Here is a 14,267-nt window from a genome sequence, read left to right as displayed (position 1 = left end):
TGGCATGCTGCCTAAAATATATTCTAATAAAAAAGAGGACTCAAAATGCACTAGGTGCTTTTTTGCTTCTAGGGCTTGTGTTTTAGTCCATGAGTGCACTAGAGCCACATGTGGGACATTTCTAAAAACTGCAGAATCTGGACAATACATATTTAGTAGTGTTTCTCTGGTAAAACTTTCTGTGTTACAGAAAAAAAATGAATAAAATTGAAATTCAGCAAGAAAAATGAAATTTGCAAATTTCACCTCCACTTTGCTTTAATTCTTGTGAAATGCCTGAAGGGTTAAAAAACTTTCTAAATGCTGTTTTGAATAATTTGAGGGGTCTAGTTTTTAAAATGGGGTGTTTTATCAGGGTTTCTAATACATAGGCCCCTCAAAGCCTCTTCAGAACTGAGGAAGTACCTTAAAAAAAAGGATTTTGAAATTTTCTTAAAAATATGAGAAATTGCTGTTTAGGTTCTAAGCCTTGTAACGTCCAAGAAAAATAAAAGAATGTTCAAAAAACGATGCCAATCTAAAGTAGACATATGGGAAATGTGAACTAGTAACTATTTTGGGTGGTATAACCATCTGTTTTACAAGCAGATGCATTAAAATTCTGAAAAATGCAATTTTTTCCACATTTTCTCTAAATTTTGCAATTTTTCACCAATAAACACTGAATATATCGACCAAATTTTACCACGAACATGAAGCCCAATGTGTCACGAGAAAACAGTCTCAGAATCGCTTGGATAGGTATAAGCATTCCGACGTTATTACCACATAAAGTGAAATATGTCAGATTTGAAAAATGGGCTCTGAGCCTTAAATGAACAGTGTCACCCAAAAATTTTTTATAATATCAGTTTGATGTTAGTGCTTTATTAAAAACGTTTGGATTAATTTGTGTGTTTGTGTGTTACTTTTTCTTATTTTGACACTTTTTCTTCCCTATGGGGGCTGGCATTTTTTTTTCCATTTCTGTATGTGTCGATTAACGACACATACAGACATGGAATACGGCAGCTCCAGTCCCATAGGGACTGCGAACGGGGCCCGTTCCATCCACTTTGGTGTACGCCGTGTGTGTGGGAACGGAGCATGCGCCGCTCCCACACAGTTCAATTTGAAATGCGCGCCGTCCGGCGCCATTTTCCTGTGGACCGGAAGTCGCGGCCGGACAGTAAGATTACTACTTACGGTCGCGGCTTCCGGACTTGTGCACATGGAGCAGCGGCAGCAGACGGAGCGGACGGACCGGAGGGAGCGGCGGCGAATGGAGCAGGTAAGGGATTTCTATGTATGTTCGTGTTTTACTGTGTGTTTACTACTGTATGTTAACCTGCTACACTGTGTGTTAGCTCAAAACATGGCGACACACAGTGTAGGAGGTTAGACCATTCAATCCCCTCGTTTCTCCCGGCACTAGCCAGGATAAAGGAGGGGGGGATTCAGAGAGCTCACTAGAGCGAGGGATTTTTACCCAATTTTGCAGCATAAAGCAATGTGGTTGCTTTACCACATGCAATGCTGCAATTTTGGGAATGGCTCCATCTAGTGACCAGCAATGGGAAATCTTATAAATTAGAATCCAATTTATAATATTTCTTGACTCGTGAAAAAAAAAAATAAATTAGAACAATGTTTAATCACCTACACACTAATTGTTTAACTAAAAAAAACAAAACATGTTTTGCTGGCAACACATTCCCTTTAAGGCCAAAACTAGGCTGCGTCCTTAAGGGGTTAAAGTCCCTATATTAAGGACATATGAATAGGGCAGTGTGTTATCGTATATAACGTTAGTTGTTTGAGTGTGAGCTGTTTTGTTAAGGACAGACGTGTCCAAAGGGTGTTTTCTAGAGTAAAATACTCCCAACATTAATAACTCAGACAGCCTTACCCATAATAGTAGTCCTGGTAGCCTGGATACCTGTGTGTAGAACAATAAGATGTCATTTTTTATCAAAATTTCTTATTTTCACAGGAAACAAAATACCCCATTTTGTTGCCCAATTTGTTCTTGGTGCGGCAATACCCTATTTGTGGTGATAAACTGCCGTTTGGGCCCATGGGAGGGCTCAGAAGGAAAGGACCACCATTTGGCCTACTGGAGTTTTTCTGGTGCTAAGTCATGTATGCAGAAGCCCCTGAGGTACCAGTACAGTTGAAACCCCTGAGAAGTGACCCCATTTTAGAAAACTACACCTCTTAAGACATTCATCTAGAGGTGTAGTGAGCCTTTTGACCCCACAGGTACTGTGTAAAAGATAATGCGCAGCAGATGGGGCAGAGTGATATTTGCAATTTTCTATATATATATGGCATGTCCGTGCCCGATATAGTGTGCCCAGCATGTGCCACTGGAGATATACACACCATAAGATGTAATGTGGGTTCTCCCGGGTACGGCAATACCCTACATGTGGCTGTTATTAGCTGCCTGGGCACACGGCAGGGCTCAGAAGGGAAAGATGAGGGTCATAAGCTGTGCGGAGTGTATCAGGGTAAATTAAAAATTAAGGGATGTATGATACATTCGAAAACAATCTTTCATACAGAGCCCTGGTTTTTCGGGACACGTGTCGCATTCGTATATTGTTTACCTCCTTATCCCCCTCTTTGAGCAGACTCTGCACCTCTTCTGACTTTTTCCCTTCTTGCCAGTTTGGGGAACTTCTCCTGGAAAGTGTTGCCCTGGTACGATGCGTGTGGCCTCGCTTCCGGAAGTACTGGATGCTCCATATTCTTGGTCCTAAAGATTAGGTTCTTGATAATCACCTCTTGAAATTCCAGGAAAGTTCCCCTCTGGCCTGCACATCGACGTAGCACATACGCATTGTACAATGCCATCTGTATGATGTGCACGGCCAGCTTCTTATACCACACCCTCGATTTCCGCATGGCGCTGTAGGGCTTCAGGACTTGATCTGACAAGTCAACCCCTCCCATGTACCTATTGTAGTCCAGGATGCAGTCTGGTTTGGGGGTCTCTATACTGGTACCTCGTACAGGTACATGGGTACTGGTGTGGCCATGTATTGTTGTTAATACAAGGACATCTCTCTCTCAGAATTCCCAGTAAGGGGGGGCATTCTGGGGGCTGAATACTGCTGTCCTTCCCTTCATACATCCTAAATTTGTAGGTGATGCACTCTCGCGCAGCTTATACATCTTTACGCCATACCTTGCCCTCTTACTCGGCAGGTACTGGCGGAATTGAAGCCTCCCTTTAAAATGTACCAGGGACTCATCAATAGAAATACACTTCTCGGGGGTGTATGCTTGGGCAAACCGAGCACTGAAATGGTCTAATAGGGGTCTCAGTTTGTACAAACGGTCAAAACTGGGGTCATCTCGGGGTGGGCACTGCTCATTATCCTTATAATTTAAGAAGCCAAATATTGCCTCATAATGCATCCTGGACATGGCCATACGGTACATTGAGGGTATGGTATAAGATGTCCATGCTCCAGTAGGTCCTAATGGATGGCTTTTTCAGAAGCCCCATGTTCAAGTGAAGTCCCCAGAACTTGCCCAACTCTGCTACATCTACAGGGGTCCACCTGTAGGATTGGGCATAAAATGATGTAGGGTTCTTAGTAATATACTGTTGGACATATAAATTTGTCTGGGAGACCATAAGATCTATAAAGTCATCAGTGAAGAAGAACTTGAAAAAGCCCATTTCACTGAGCCCTGCCGTATTAAATTTTAACTCTGGGATTTTGGGCTCATAAATGTCTGGTGTGGGGGTCCAAATGGGGGCTTGAACTGCGGCGGGGTCATTTCGCTCGGGGGCTTCAACTGCACTGGTGGTCAAGGGGCATCTCCTAGGAGGTTCCTCTTCTTCATCACTGGATGAGGAGGTGGATAAATAAAACAGAGTCTCACCATCCGACGACTCTGTGTCGGAGGCAAGAAATGAATATGCCTCTTCGGCACTAAATGTCCGTTGGGACATGTTTGATTGCTTTCCTAACTAGGAGCAATAGGCTGCTACCTAAACCCAGAGGCGTAGCTAGGTTCTCCAGAACCCGGGGAAAAGATTCAGTTTGGCGACCCCCCCCCCAACCTCTTTCTCAACATCTCCTTCCCCCTCGCCGTGTTTGTTTTCTCTACCAATCGACGTGTCATTTCTTTTTATGTAACGCGAGCATAAAAACATTTGCATATTTAACAAGCAATATGGTTCTATACACAACACAAGAACCAAGCTCACTACATATATACAGCCCCAGCACAAATACAGCTCAATTTAGTGCAACCCCTAGCGTATAGGTTTGTACGGCGTAAAACTACAGCTCCCAGCATGGCCCAAACAATGGTAAGGATATGCTGGGAGATGTCGTTTTACAAAAAATAAATCCTATCATAATCATATCACCCATCATCTCGCTGCAGATCATACAGGGACTAGAATACTGATTAGAGGCAGAATAAAAATTTACATTAAGCGACTCACCGGTGACGTCTCAGATTCTAGTTCTTTTTCTCCATTTGGTCCAGATCTCTATGATGACTTCTCCCGGTCCATTTCTGCAGTTTGCCGCTCACATGTCTTCAGCTTCTCACTTTTCCAACATTTCTGCACCTATAAATAAATATAAAGTTATCATTATACCACACACTACGCCCCTAAATATAATAGCGCCATATACTGCACCTCTAATTATAATAGCACCATACACCATGTCCCACACACACACTGTGCCCCCTGTAGATAGTGCCTGCCATAGAGCCCCCTGTAGATAGTGCCCCCATATAGCCCACCCCTGTATATAGTGTCCCACAAATAACTCCCCCTATAGTGCTCTACAGATAGCCCACCCCTGTATATAGCCCCCTGTAGATATAGCCCACCCCAGTATATAGAGCTCTACAGATAGCCCAACCATGTATGTAGCCCCCCCGTAGATATAGCCCACCCCTGTATATAGTGCTCCACATATAGTCCACCCCTGTATATAATGTTTCACAGATAGCCCACCCCTGTATATAGCCCCCCTGTACATATAGTCCACCCCTGTATATAGTGCTCCACTAGATAGTCCACCCCTGTATATAGTGCTCCACAGATAGCCCACCCCTGTATATACTATATACAAGGGTGGCTATCTGTGGAGCACTATATACAGGGGTGGACTATATGTACAAGGGGCTATATACAGGGGTGGGCTTTCTGTGGAGCACTATAGGGGGAGCTATTTGTGGGATACTCTATACAGGAGTGGGCTATATCTACAGGGGGACTATATACAGGGGTGGGCTATATTTACAGGGGGACTATATCTACAGGGGGACTATATCTACAGGGGGACCATATCTACAGGGGGACCATATCTACAGGGCTGGGCTATACACAGGGGGGCTATATCTACAGGGGTGGGCTATACATAGGGGGGCTATATACAGGGGGAATATATCTACAGGGCTGGGCTATATCTACAGGGCGACTATATCTACAGGGGGGCTATATACAGGGGTGGGCTATATCTACAGGGGGCTATATACTATATAGCCCACCCCTGTATATGGTGCTCTATAGACAGCCCACTCCAGTATATAGCCCCCCTGTAGATATAGTCCCCCTGTATATAGCCCCCCTGTATATAGCCCCCCTGTAGATATAGTCCCCCTGTATATAGCCCCCCTGTATATAGCCCAGCAGATATAGTCCCCCTGTATATAGCCCAGCCCTGTAGATATAGTCCCCCTGTATATAGCCCCCCTGTAGATATAGTCCCCCTGTATATAGCCCAGCCCTGTAGATATAGTCCCCCTGTATATAGCCCAGCCCTGTAGATATAGTCCCCCTGTATATAGCCCCCCTGTAGATATAGTCCCCCTGTATATAGCCCAGCCCTGTAGATATAGTCCACCTGTATATAGCCCAGCCCTGTAGATATAGTCCCCCTGTATATAGCCCCCCTGTAGATATAGTCCCCCTGTATATAGCCCAGCAGATATAGTCCCCCTGTATATAGCCCAGCCCTGTAGATATAGTCCCCCTGTATATAGCCCAGCAGATATAGTCCCCCTGTATATAGCCCCCCTGTAGATATAGTCCCCCTGTATATAGCCCCCCTGTAGATATAGTCCCACTGTATATAGCCCAGCAGATATAGTCCCCCTGTATATTGCCCAGCAGATATAGTCCCCCTGTATATAGCCCCCCTGTAGATATAGTCCCCCTGTATATAGCCCAGCAGATATAGTCCCCCTGTATATAGCCCCCCTGTATATAGCCCAGCCCTGTAGACATAGTCCCCCTGTATATAGCCCAGCCCTGTAGATAAAATCCCCCTGTATATAACCCAGCCCTGTAGATATAGTCCCCCTGTATATAGCCCAGCCCTGTAGATATAGTCGCCCTGTATATAGCCCCCCTGTAGATATAGTCCCCCTGTATATAGCCCGCCTGTAAATATACTCCCCCTGTATATAGCCCAGCCCTGTAGATATAGTCCCCCTGTATATAGCCCAGCCCTGTAGATATAGTCCCCCTGTATATAGCCCAGCCCTGTAGATATAGTCCCCCTGTAGATAGACACCCCCCGTAGATAAAGTCCCCCGTGTAGACAAAGTCGTCGCCCCCCCCCCCCCCCGCAGATACAGCCACACTTCTATTACAATTAAAAAAATAATTTCAAACTCACCTTATTCCCGCTCCCACGCCGTCCGGCAGCCATGGAGACCTGCTCTCTTCTGCGAAGGTCTCCAGAGGGTTGAACGCAGCGTCTATGAAAGGCGCTGATTGGCTGGGCAGGATGACTTTCCCTGTCAGTCAGTCAGAGCCTTTCATCGACGGAAGCGTCACTGGTACAAAAGGTACCAGTCGCTTCATTCATGGAAAGGCGCTGAATGGCCGGGCACGGAACGTGCCCGGTCATTCATTGCTTAATTGTACCTGTGTCATTGCGACATAGGTACAATTATAGTGCAGGAGGAGGGGGCGCTGGCGCCCCCCTCTCGACTGCGCCCGGGGGACATGCCCCGCTTCCCCCCCCCTAGCTACGCCCCTGCCTAAACCAGCTCAAAAAATTGGTGTTTTTATAGAACGAGTGGGCTTCCCTGAGACTAAACCTAACAAGGGCGAGGGTTCCTAACACTAAACCTAACTAGATTTTATTTGAACTTCCCTGAGACTAAATCTAACTACGGCGACTATTCTCTGACACTAAACCTAACTAGATTATTCTGAGCTTCCCTAACACTAAACCTAACTACGGTGACGGGTGCCTGACACTAAACCTATCTAGATTATTCCAAGCTTCCCTGACGCTAAACCTAACTACTGTGATGGACTCCTAACGCTAGATCTAACTATGGTGATGGATTCCTGACGCTATACCTAACTATGCTTTTTGACGGTTCCCTGACACTAACTAACACTAATACTAAACTAACTAGATAAATTGTCTAAATTAACAGGATTTTTTTCGTTTTTTTTTTTTATATATATTTTATTATTTTATATGTTTTATAAAGAAAAAAATAATCCCCAGGGACCAAGAAATTGGTCCTGAAGACTAAGAAGTGGTCAGTGATAGGAGATCACTGACCAAAAATGTGGGGGGAACACAAGGAGGAAGGGTAAAGGACTGGGTAGTGGATTGGGGAGGTGGGAAGCAGAAAAAAGTTGTCTTTTTTTCACTTTTTTTCACTCTTTTTCTTCTCTCCCTCTACTCACAACCGCTCTGAACGCCTCGCTATCTCCATCTCAGGGTGGGTGCGGCAGGATGTGATGTCAGGGAGAGGAAGTGAAGAGACCGATCGCCACTATTGGACAGTTACTCACTGACTGACCAATAGTGGCGATTGTGGAGGCGGGACCATCGCAATAGGTCCCGGCGTATTGAGCTGTGATAGCCTGCTGTCGGAAACAGCAGCTGTCACAGCTCGTGCACGCGCCGGTGGAAAATGGCGATGCATTTTCCCTGCGACATAATATTCCGTCGCTGAGCGCGAACGGGGCGGTCAGCGCGACGGAATATTACGTTGCTGAGCTCGAAGGGGTTAAATACATTGAATACACAGTGTCAAGAAACTTTAATTTCACTTTTTCAATGGTTTTCAGTGACTTAAGTGATAAATTATCACGCTGCAGCAAGTTATCAGAGTCAGGATAAGGATTGCTATATCTGTACATGACTCCAAACAAAGAAACAAGAAGTTCATCTGCTCACCAGGCCGTCCATGTGTCCAATAAACTCTCGGTGGGCGGATAATTGTCCGGTAACTTTATCCATTAAAATGGAGACGATCCAGAACTTAGGCTACATTCACACGACAGTGCAGAAAAATAGCCATTAAAAACTGATCAACTGTCAGTTTTTCATGGCCGTTTTGCATCATTGTGTCTGCAAATTTTTATACACTTCCAGTCCGTCTGTCCGTTTTTAATGGCCGTTTGACATCCATTTTGCATCCGTTTTTCATGGCCGTTAAAAAAACTGATGAATTTCATTTGTCTGGCTTCTTTTGTCCCAACCCCCTGAAAACACCCAAACAAAGGTCATTGTCATGATTGTTTCACAGCCCCCCTGTAGATGATGCCACACAGCCCCCCTGTAGATGATGGCACACGGACCCCCTGTATATGATGCCACACAGACCCCCTGTAGATGATGAAACACAGACCCCCTGTAGATGATGGCACACAGACCCCCTGTAGATGATGGCACACAGACCCCCTGTATATGATGCCACACAGCCTCCCTGTAGATGATGGCTCACAGCCCCCTGTAGATGATGGCACACAGCCCCCCTGTAGATGATGGCACACAGCCCCCCTGTAGATGATGGCACACCGCCCCATGTAGATGATGGCACACAGCCCCCTTGTAGACGATGGCACACAGCCCCCTTGTAGACGATGGCACACAGCCCCCTGTAGACGATGGCACACAGCCCCCCTGTAGATGATGACACAGACACCTCTCCGGAGAAAGCACCACACCCCCCCTCCCTGTGGTAATCTTCCGGGACTCTCTCTGTAAATTCAGGACCGTGCCGAAAAATTTGCTACAGTAGACAACAATGTCCCCTGTACTAGCGCCATGCTACCATAGTAGTGAGCGCAACAATATCCGTAATTTTTGTCCGCCTGAATGCCCTACATACTCACCGATGCATGACCGTCTACGTCACGAGTGATCTCTAGTCTCACTGGTTCTGCGAAGGCGACGCGAGGACGTCATCTCGTCACCTTCGCAGAACCCATGAGACTAGAGACCACACCTGTAGAGGACGGCGCTGCATCGGTGAGTATGTGTCATTGCGCCGCCGATTACCAGCAAGGGAGCCAATAGTTCCCTTGGCTCTTGAATCCCCAAATCCCAGAACCGTTTTTAACGGCTGTTACATGTATTGACGGCCGTTAAAAATTGATCCATTGACTTCTATGGGGGCCGTCTGGCCGTGAAAGCGGCCAAAAATAGGACATGTTCCATTTTTTGACGGCCAATATTCACGGGTGGTTAAAAAAAGGCCGTGTGAATATACCCATAGAACATCATTGCTCTGGAAGCTGACATTTTTTACTGTTGTGTGACTGTAGCCTAAAACGAAATTCAATAAAATGTATCCTTTATTAGTTCAGATGTTGCCGTCTTTACCTTGACTTTTAACGCATTAAATAAACAATCCCTTATCTTGACTTTTTCAATGGCTTTTGTTGTGTGATATCACGCTGCAACAAATGATATTTTATTTCACATATAGCGAAAAGTAGTAATCCAAAAATAGGTTTTTAACGTTTCGGTCTATACATTCAACCTTCTTTAGACACGGATATGCGGCGCTTGTGACCTCGGTCGCTGTTGGGTAATTGCGCCATTATTTTTGGATTACTACTTTTCGCTATATGTGAAATCAAATATCACTTATTGCATAATACCTTGGAGTGCTGAGTTCCCATTTTTTACACATTGGCGTGGAAGCCTACTCACGCACACTTGAAACACGGAGTGCTGCGGGATCAAGAAAGTATCACGCTGCAACAAGTTATCAGAGTCAAGTTAAAGATGGCTACATCTGTATTACAGTATAAAATCCATCTAGTAACAGATTACACGTTTCATACATTACATGTTCTTAGTCGTAGCCCCTATAACCACACATGTATCTTTCTTCCATGTTTATAAACAGCAGTCCCATGTAACGCCTATATCCAGTGTATGCACAGACAGTCTATCCAGGCAGTAGGAGATAATTAGATGATGTAACAGATACTGCAGCCGCTTATGATGTCACTGATGATGTCATAGGCAGTACTAGCCGTTAGGTTCTATGTGCAGCCGGATTACATATTTTTTACAATTTCTGCCAATGACGTCTGGACCGGGACTGTGATTGACTGTGTGATTGACAGGTAAGATGCAGCATTTTATCATTAATTCTACATGTTACTGGACACATGAAATATATACGCTCTAGAATTCTCATATAAGGCCAGATTCACACTGGACATTACTGCAGCAATTTCTAACCACACCAACACCTCACCACAACTATATGATTGTAGAAGGATTTTTTTCTGGTGATTGTCAGGAGTTGGGGTTGTTTTTTTTTTTTAGACAAACAGTTCAAGTTCCAGTAAAATGTTTCTATTAATGCAAGTAACAACTGAACATTTTACATTCAGATTTCAATGTTTCATATTTTCTCATTAAAGTTACAACTCAGCACAACAGAGTATGTTCACACAGCCTATTTTCAGCCGTTTTCCTGGCCGTAAACACCCCGAAAAACAGCCAAAAATACGGAGGCTGGACGCCTCCAAACATCTGCCCATTGATTTCAATGGGAAAAACTGTTTTTTTTTTCCGATGGTGCATTTTACGTGGGCGTTTGATAAAGCGGCGCATAAAAAACACCCTGTAAAAAGAAGTGCATTTCACTCCTTCGGCCGTTTTTGGAGCCGTTTTTCATTGTCTCAATAGAAAAACAGCTCCAAGAACGTTGGTAAAAACGCCTCAAAAAATGTTTGTGGTTTAAAAAATGGCTGAAAATCAGAGGCTGTTTTCCCTTGAAAAGAGCTCTGTATTTTAGAGACGTTTTTTAGTTAAGTGTGTGAACATACCCTTACCATTGTCTGAGAATTGCAGCTGTCAGTAAAGAAGAGGCCGTACTGAAAGAAGAAAAAAGGAATAAGGGAAGGCCTCCATGACTAAAATAGATGGGAGGGACACAGAGTTGGCTGGCCTATGAGAGGAAAGGGGGGGGGGACAGCAGGAGGGCTTGAGTGAGAAGGGGTGGGGATTGAAGGGGATGTACCTGTTTCCTGTTTGTGCTCTCCCTCTCTTCGCCAGGACACAGAAGCAGGAACATGTTTGTTACCCCTGCTGCGTCTGATGAGGAGGCTATGGAGCTGTTGCGGGCCGCAGCAGCCTCTCAGGGTCCTGGATGGCTCGGAGCACGAGTAGCGACGCTGCTGCAGGGACAATCGGGCGCTCCGGTCCAGGAGCGAGCAGAGTCGGCTGGAGCAAGCGGGGAGCGCTCTGTCATGCCGGTGGTCGCGGGGCTGCTGGAGCAGGCCGAGGTACAGGACCGGCGTACCAGGGGGTCGGGCAGGAGAAGAGGAGAGCCCGTTTCCCCCATGACTCAGGCCAGGGCTGGCACTCCCGGCGTGACGCGCAGCACGAGGCGCTCGCGCCCGCCCGCAAGGCTGAGTCCTGAAGACATCCCGCGGGCGCGGCGGCGCAAGAGGAGCCCATCAGTGGACCCTGCAGGCCAGACCCCAGGGCGGCCTGCCGCTGCTCTTTCGTCTGGCCCTGGGAGGAATCCCAAAACGCGGCAGCGCCCGGCGGCAGCGGCGAGGAGGACGCGGCCTTCACTTCCGGTCACATCCTCTCCTTCTTCAGCACGTGGCGGAAGGGCAACGGCGACCCTGCATGGTGATGTGCCAGCCAGAGGGTCGGCTCATGGTGTCGTCGAGGTGGAAACGACCAGAGGTCGCAGGATGAGGTCGGTGGTTGGAGTGCCAGGGACGGAACAGCTCGGAGCTGGTTCAGCGGGACGGATGAGGCATGAACTGGACCTCGGCCAATTGGATGATGCGATGTCACCCCCCCTTTACTCAGACGAAAATCGGAATTCCCCGTGCACACATTGCCAATGCGGACAGCGCCAGAGGGAGTCCGGAGCATTGGAGGACGGTGAGCGGCGGGCCTCTCCACGTGGACATGGGGGTCCGGCTGACGGGTTCACAGCCCCTGGGCAGCCTGGTGAGTTGACACCTACGTTACCATTTCCAGCTTTATTGATGTCGGGTATCGGTGTAGAGGGTGTCGAGGCGGTGGGCGTCGCGGCGGAGTCGGGGGTCCCGTCGCTACATGCGGGTGCGGGGGATAGTTTGGCGGAGTTAGTGGGATGTTTAAAAGTGTTAGTGGGGCGGCTAGGTGGTTCCCCTTCCCAAGAATCGTCAGGTGTGGCGCCGGCCGCGGTGTGGGGGGGCAGTGTTGGAAGCGCTCCGGTTCGTCAAAACGGTGGGGGGTTGAATGCCGGGGCAGCGGTGGCAGTGGCGGCGGCGGTTCAAACAGACTCGCCAAAGGAGGTTGATAGGGTGCGTCTTGATGATCGTGCGCGCGGGGAGGTTTATGTTTGTTATGAGGGCCCGTTAGGGGCGCATTTAAAGCAGGAGGTAAAGGAAAGGATTTGGAAGGACGAGTATGTGGAGATTTTTTCCTTGCTTCCGCTGGAGAAGTTTAATTTAGATAAGGTGAAGCGGGATGAAACAAAAAAGGATGAGGAAGAAAAGAGACGGTACAGGTTGATTCCAAAAACGTTCGTCAATTGGATGCAGGCTTTTGCAATTTTGGCGAGCGTTATTGGGGAAAAGGCGCCAGATAATTGTTCCGGCTTGTTTTGTTATTTGGATGCGGTGGGGGAGGCGCATCGGGTTTATGGGGGCCAGGCCTGGCTTCGTTACGACGAGCAGTTTCGGCAGAGGAAAGCGGTGCGGCCGAATATACGGTGGGACCATAAGGACATAGCCTTATGGTTGAAAGTGACGGCACTTTATAAGCAGGGGCAGTCCTTTCCCGGGAGCGGGAATGCAGCAGGAACTTCCGGCGGGGGTAGTCAGGCCTCAGGTTCAAAATTTGGGACGTGTTGGCAGTTCAATGAGGGGCAGTGCAAATTTGGAGCGACGTGTAAATTCAAGCATGCGTGTTCACATTGCAGCGGGCAGTCACATGGAGCGTCTAAATGTTTTAAGAAGGGTAAACGACAAGGGGGAGCCAGCGGTGCGTCTGGTTATGGGGGAGACTCCCGTGAAACTCATAAAGATGGCCCCCTTTCTAAGTAGGTACCCCAATAAGGAGGGGGCGCGGTTGATTAGTTTAGGTTTTGGTTACGGTTTCATTATTCCGCCCCCTTTGCATGAGGTCCCTTTCACGCAGCGCAACCTTAAGTCGGCATATCAGCATGCGGGGGTAGTCTCGGAAAAAATCCGGAAGGAGATTGATCTGGGCAGAATGGCGGGCCCCTTTAGCACGATCCCAGTTCCAGGTTTGGTGGTGTCACCGTTAGGGGTGGTTCCAAAACGAGAAGGTAACAAATTCCGGCTTATTCAGCATTTGTCCTTCCCGAAGGGGGCGTCGGTTAACGATGGCATTGACCAGGATCTCTGTTCTGTGGTCTACACGTCGTTTGATGCGGCGGTAGCGTTGGTACGTGGTTACGGAAGAGGGGCTCTGATGGCAAAAACTGATATTCAAGCGGCGTTTCGTTTGTTGCCGGTTCATCCGGACAGCCAGAGGTTGTTGGGATGTTATTGGGAAGGGGATTATTACATTGATCGATGCCTTCCCATGGGTTGTTCGTTGTCGTGCGCGTACTTTGAGGTGTTTAGTTCTTTTTTGGAATGGGTAGTCAGGGAGGTCGCGGGGGTGGAATCAGTTATTCACTATCTCGACGATTTCTTGTGCGTTGGCCCGTCGTGTTCGGGGGTTTGCGCAAATTTGTTGGAGACGGTCAATTGGGTGTCAAGGGAGTTCGGTGTACCCTTGGCTGTGGAAAAAACTGAGGGTCCGGTGACGACCATTTGTTTTTTGGGAATTACTATCGACTCCGTAGCAATGGAGTGCAGATTGCCGGAGGATAAGTTGGGGGATTTGCGGTTGGTAGTGGAGCGAGCGTGTCGGATTAGGAAAATTACGCTACGTGAATTGCAGTCCTTATTGGGGAAGTTGAATTTTGCCTGCCGCATCATGCCGATGGGCAGGGTTTTTTGTCGGCGGTTGGCAGCGGCGACGGCGGGGGTTCGGGAACCCCAT

Source organism: Rhinoderma darwinii, chromosome 2 (assembly GCF_050947455.1).
Source record: "Rhinoderma darwinii isolate aRhiDar2 chromosome 2, aRhiDar2.hap1, whole genome shotgun sequence".
NCBI classification, from domain to species: domain Eukaryota; kingdom Metazoa; phylum Chordata; class Amphibia; order Anura; family Rhinodermatidae; genus Rhinoderma; species Rhinoderma darwinii.
Note: the sequence above shows the minus strand (reverse complement) of the source record.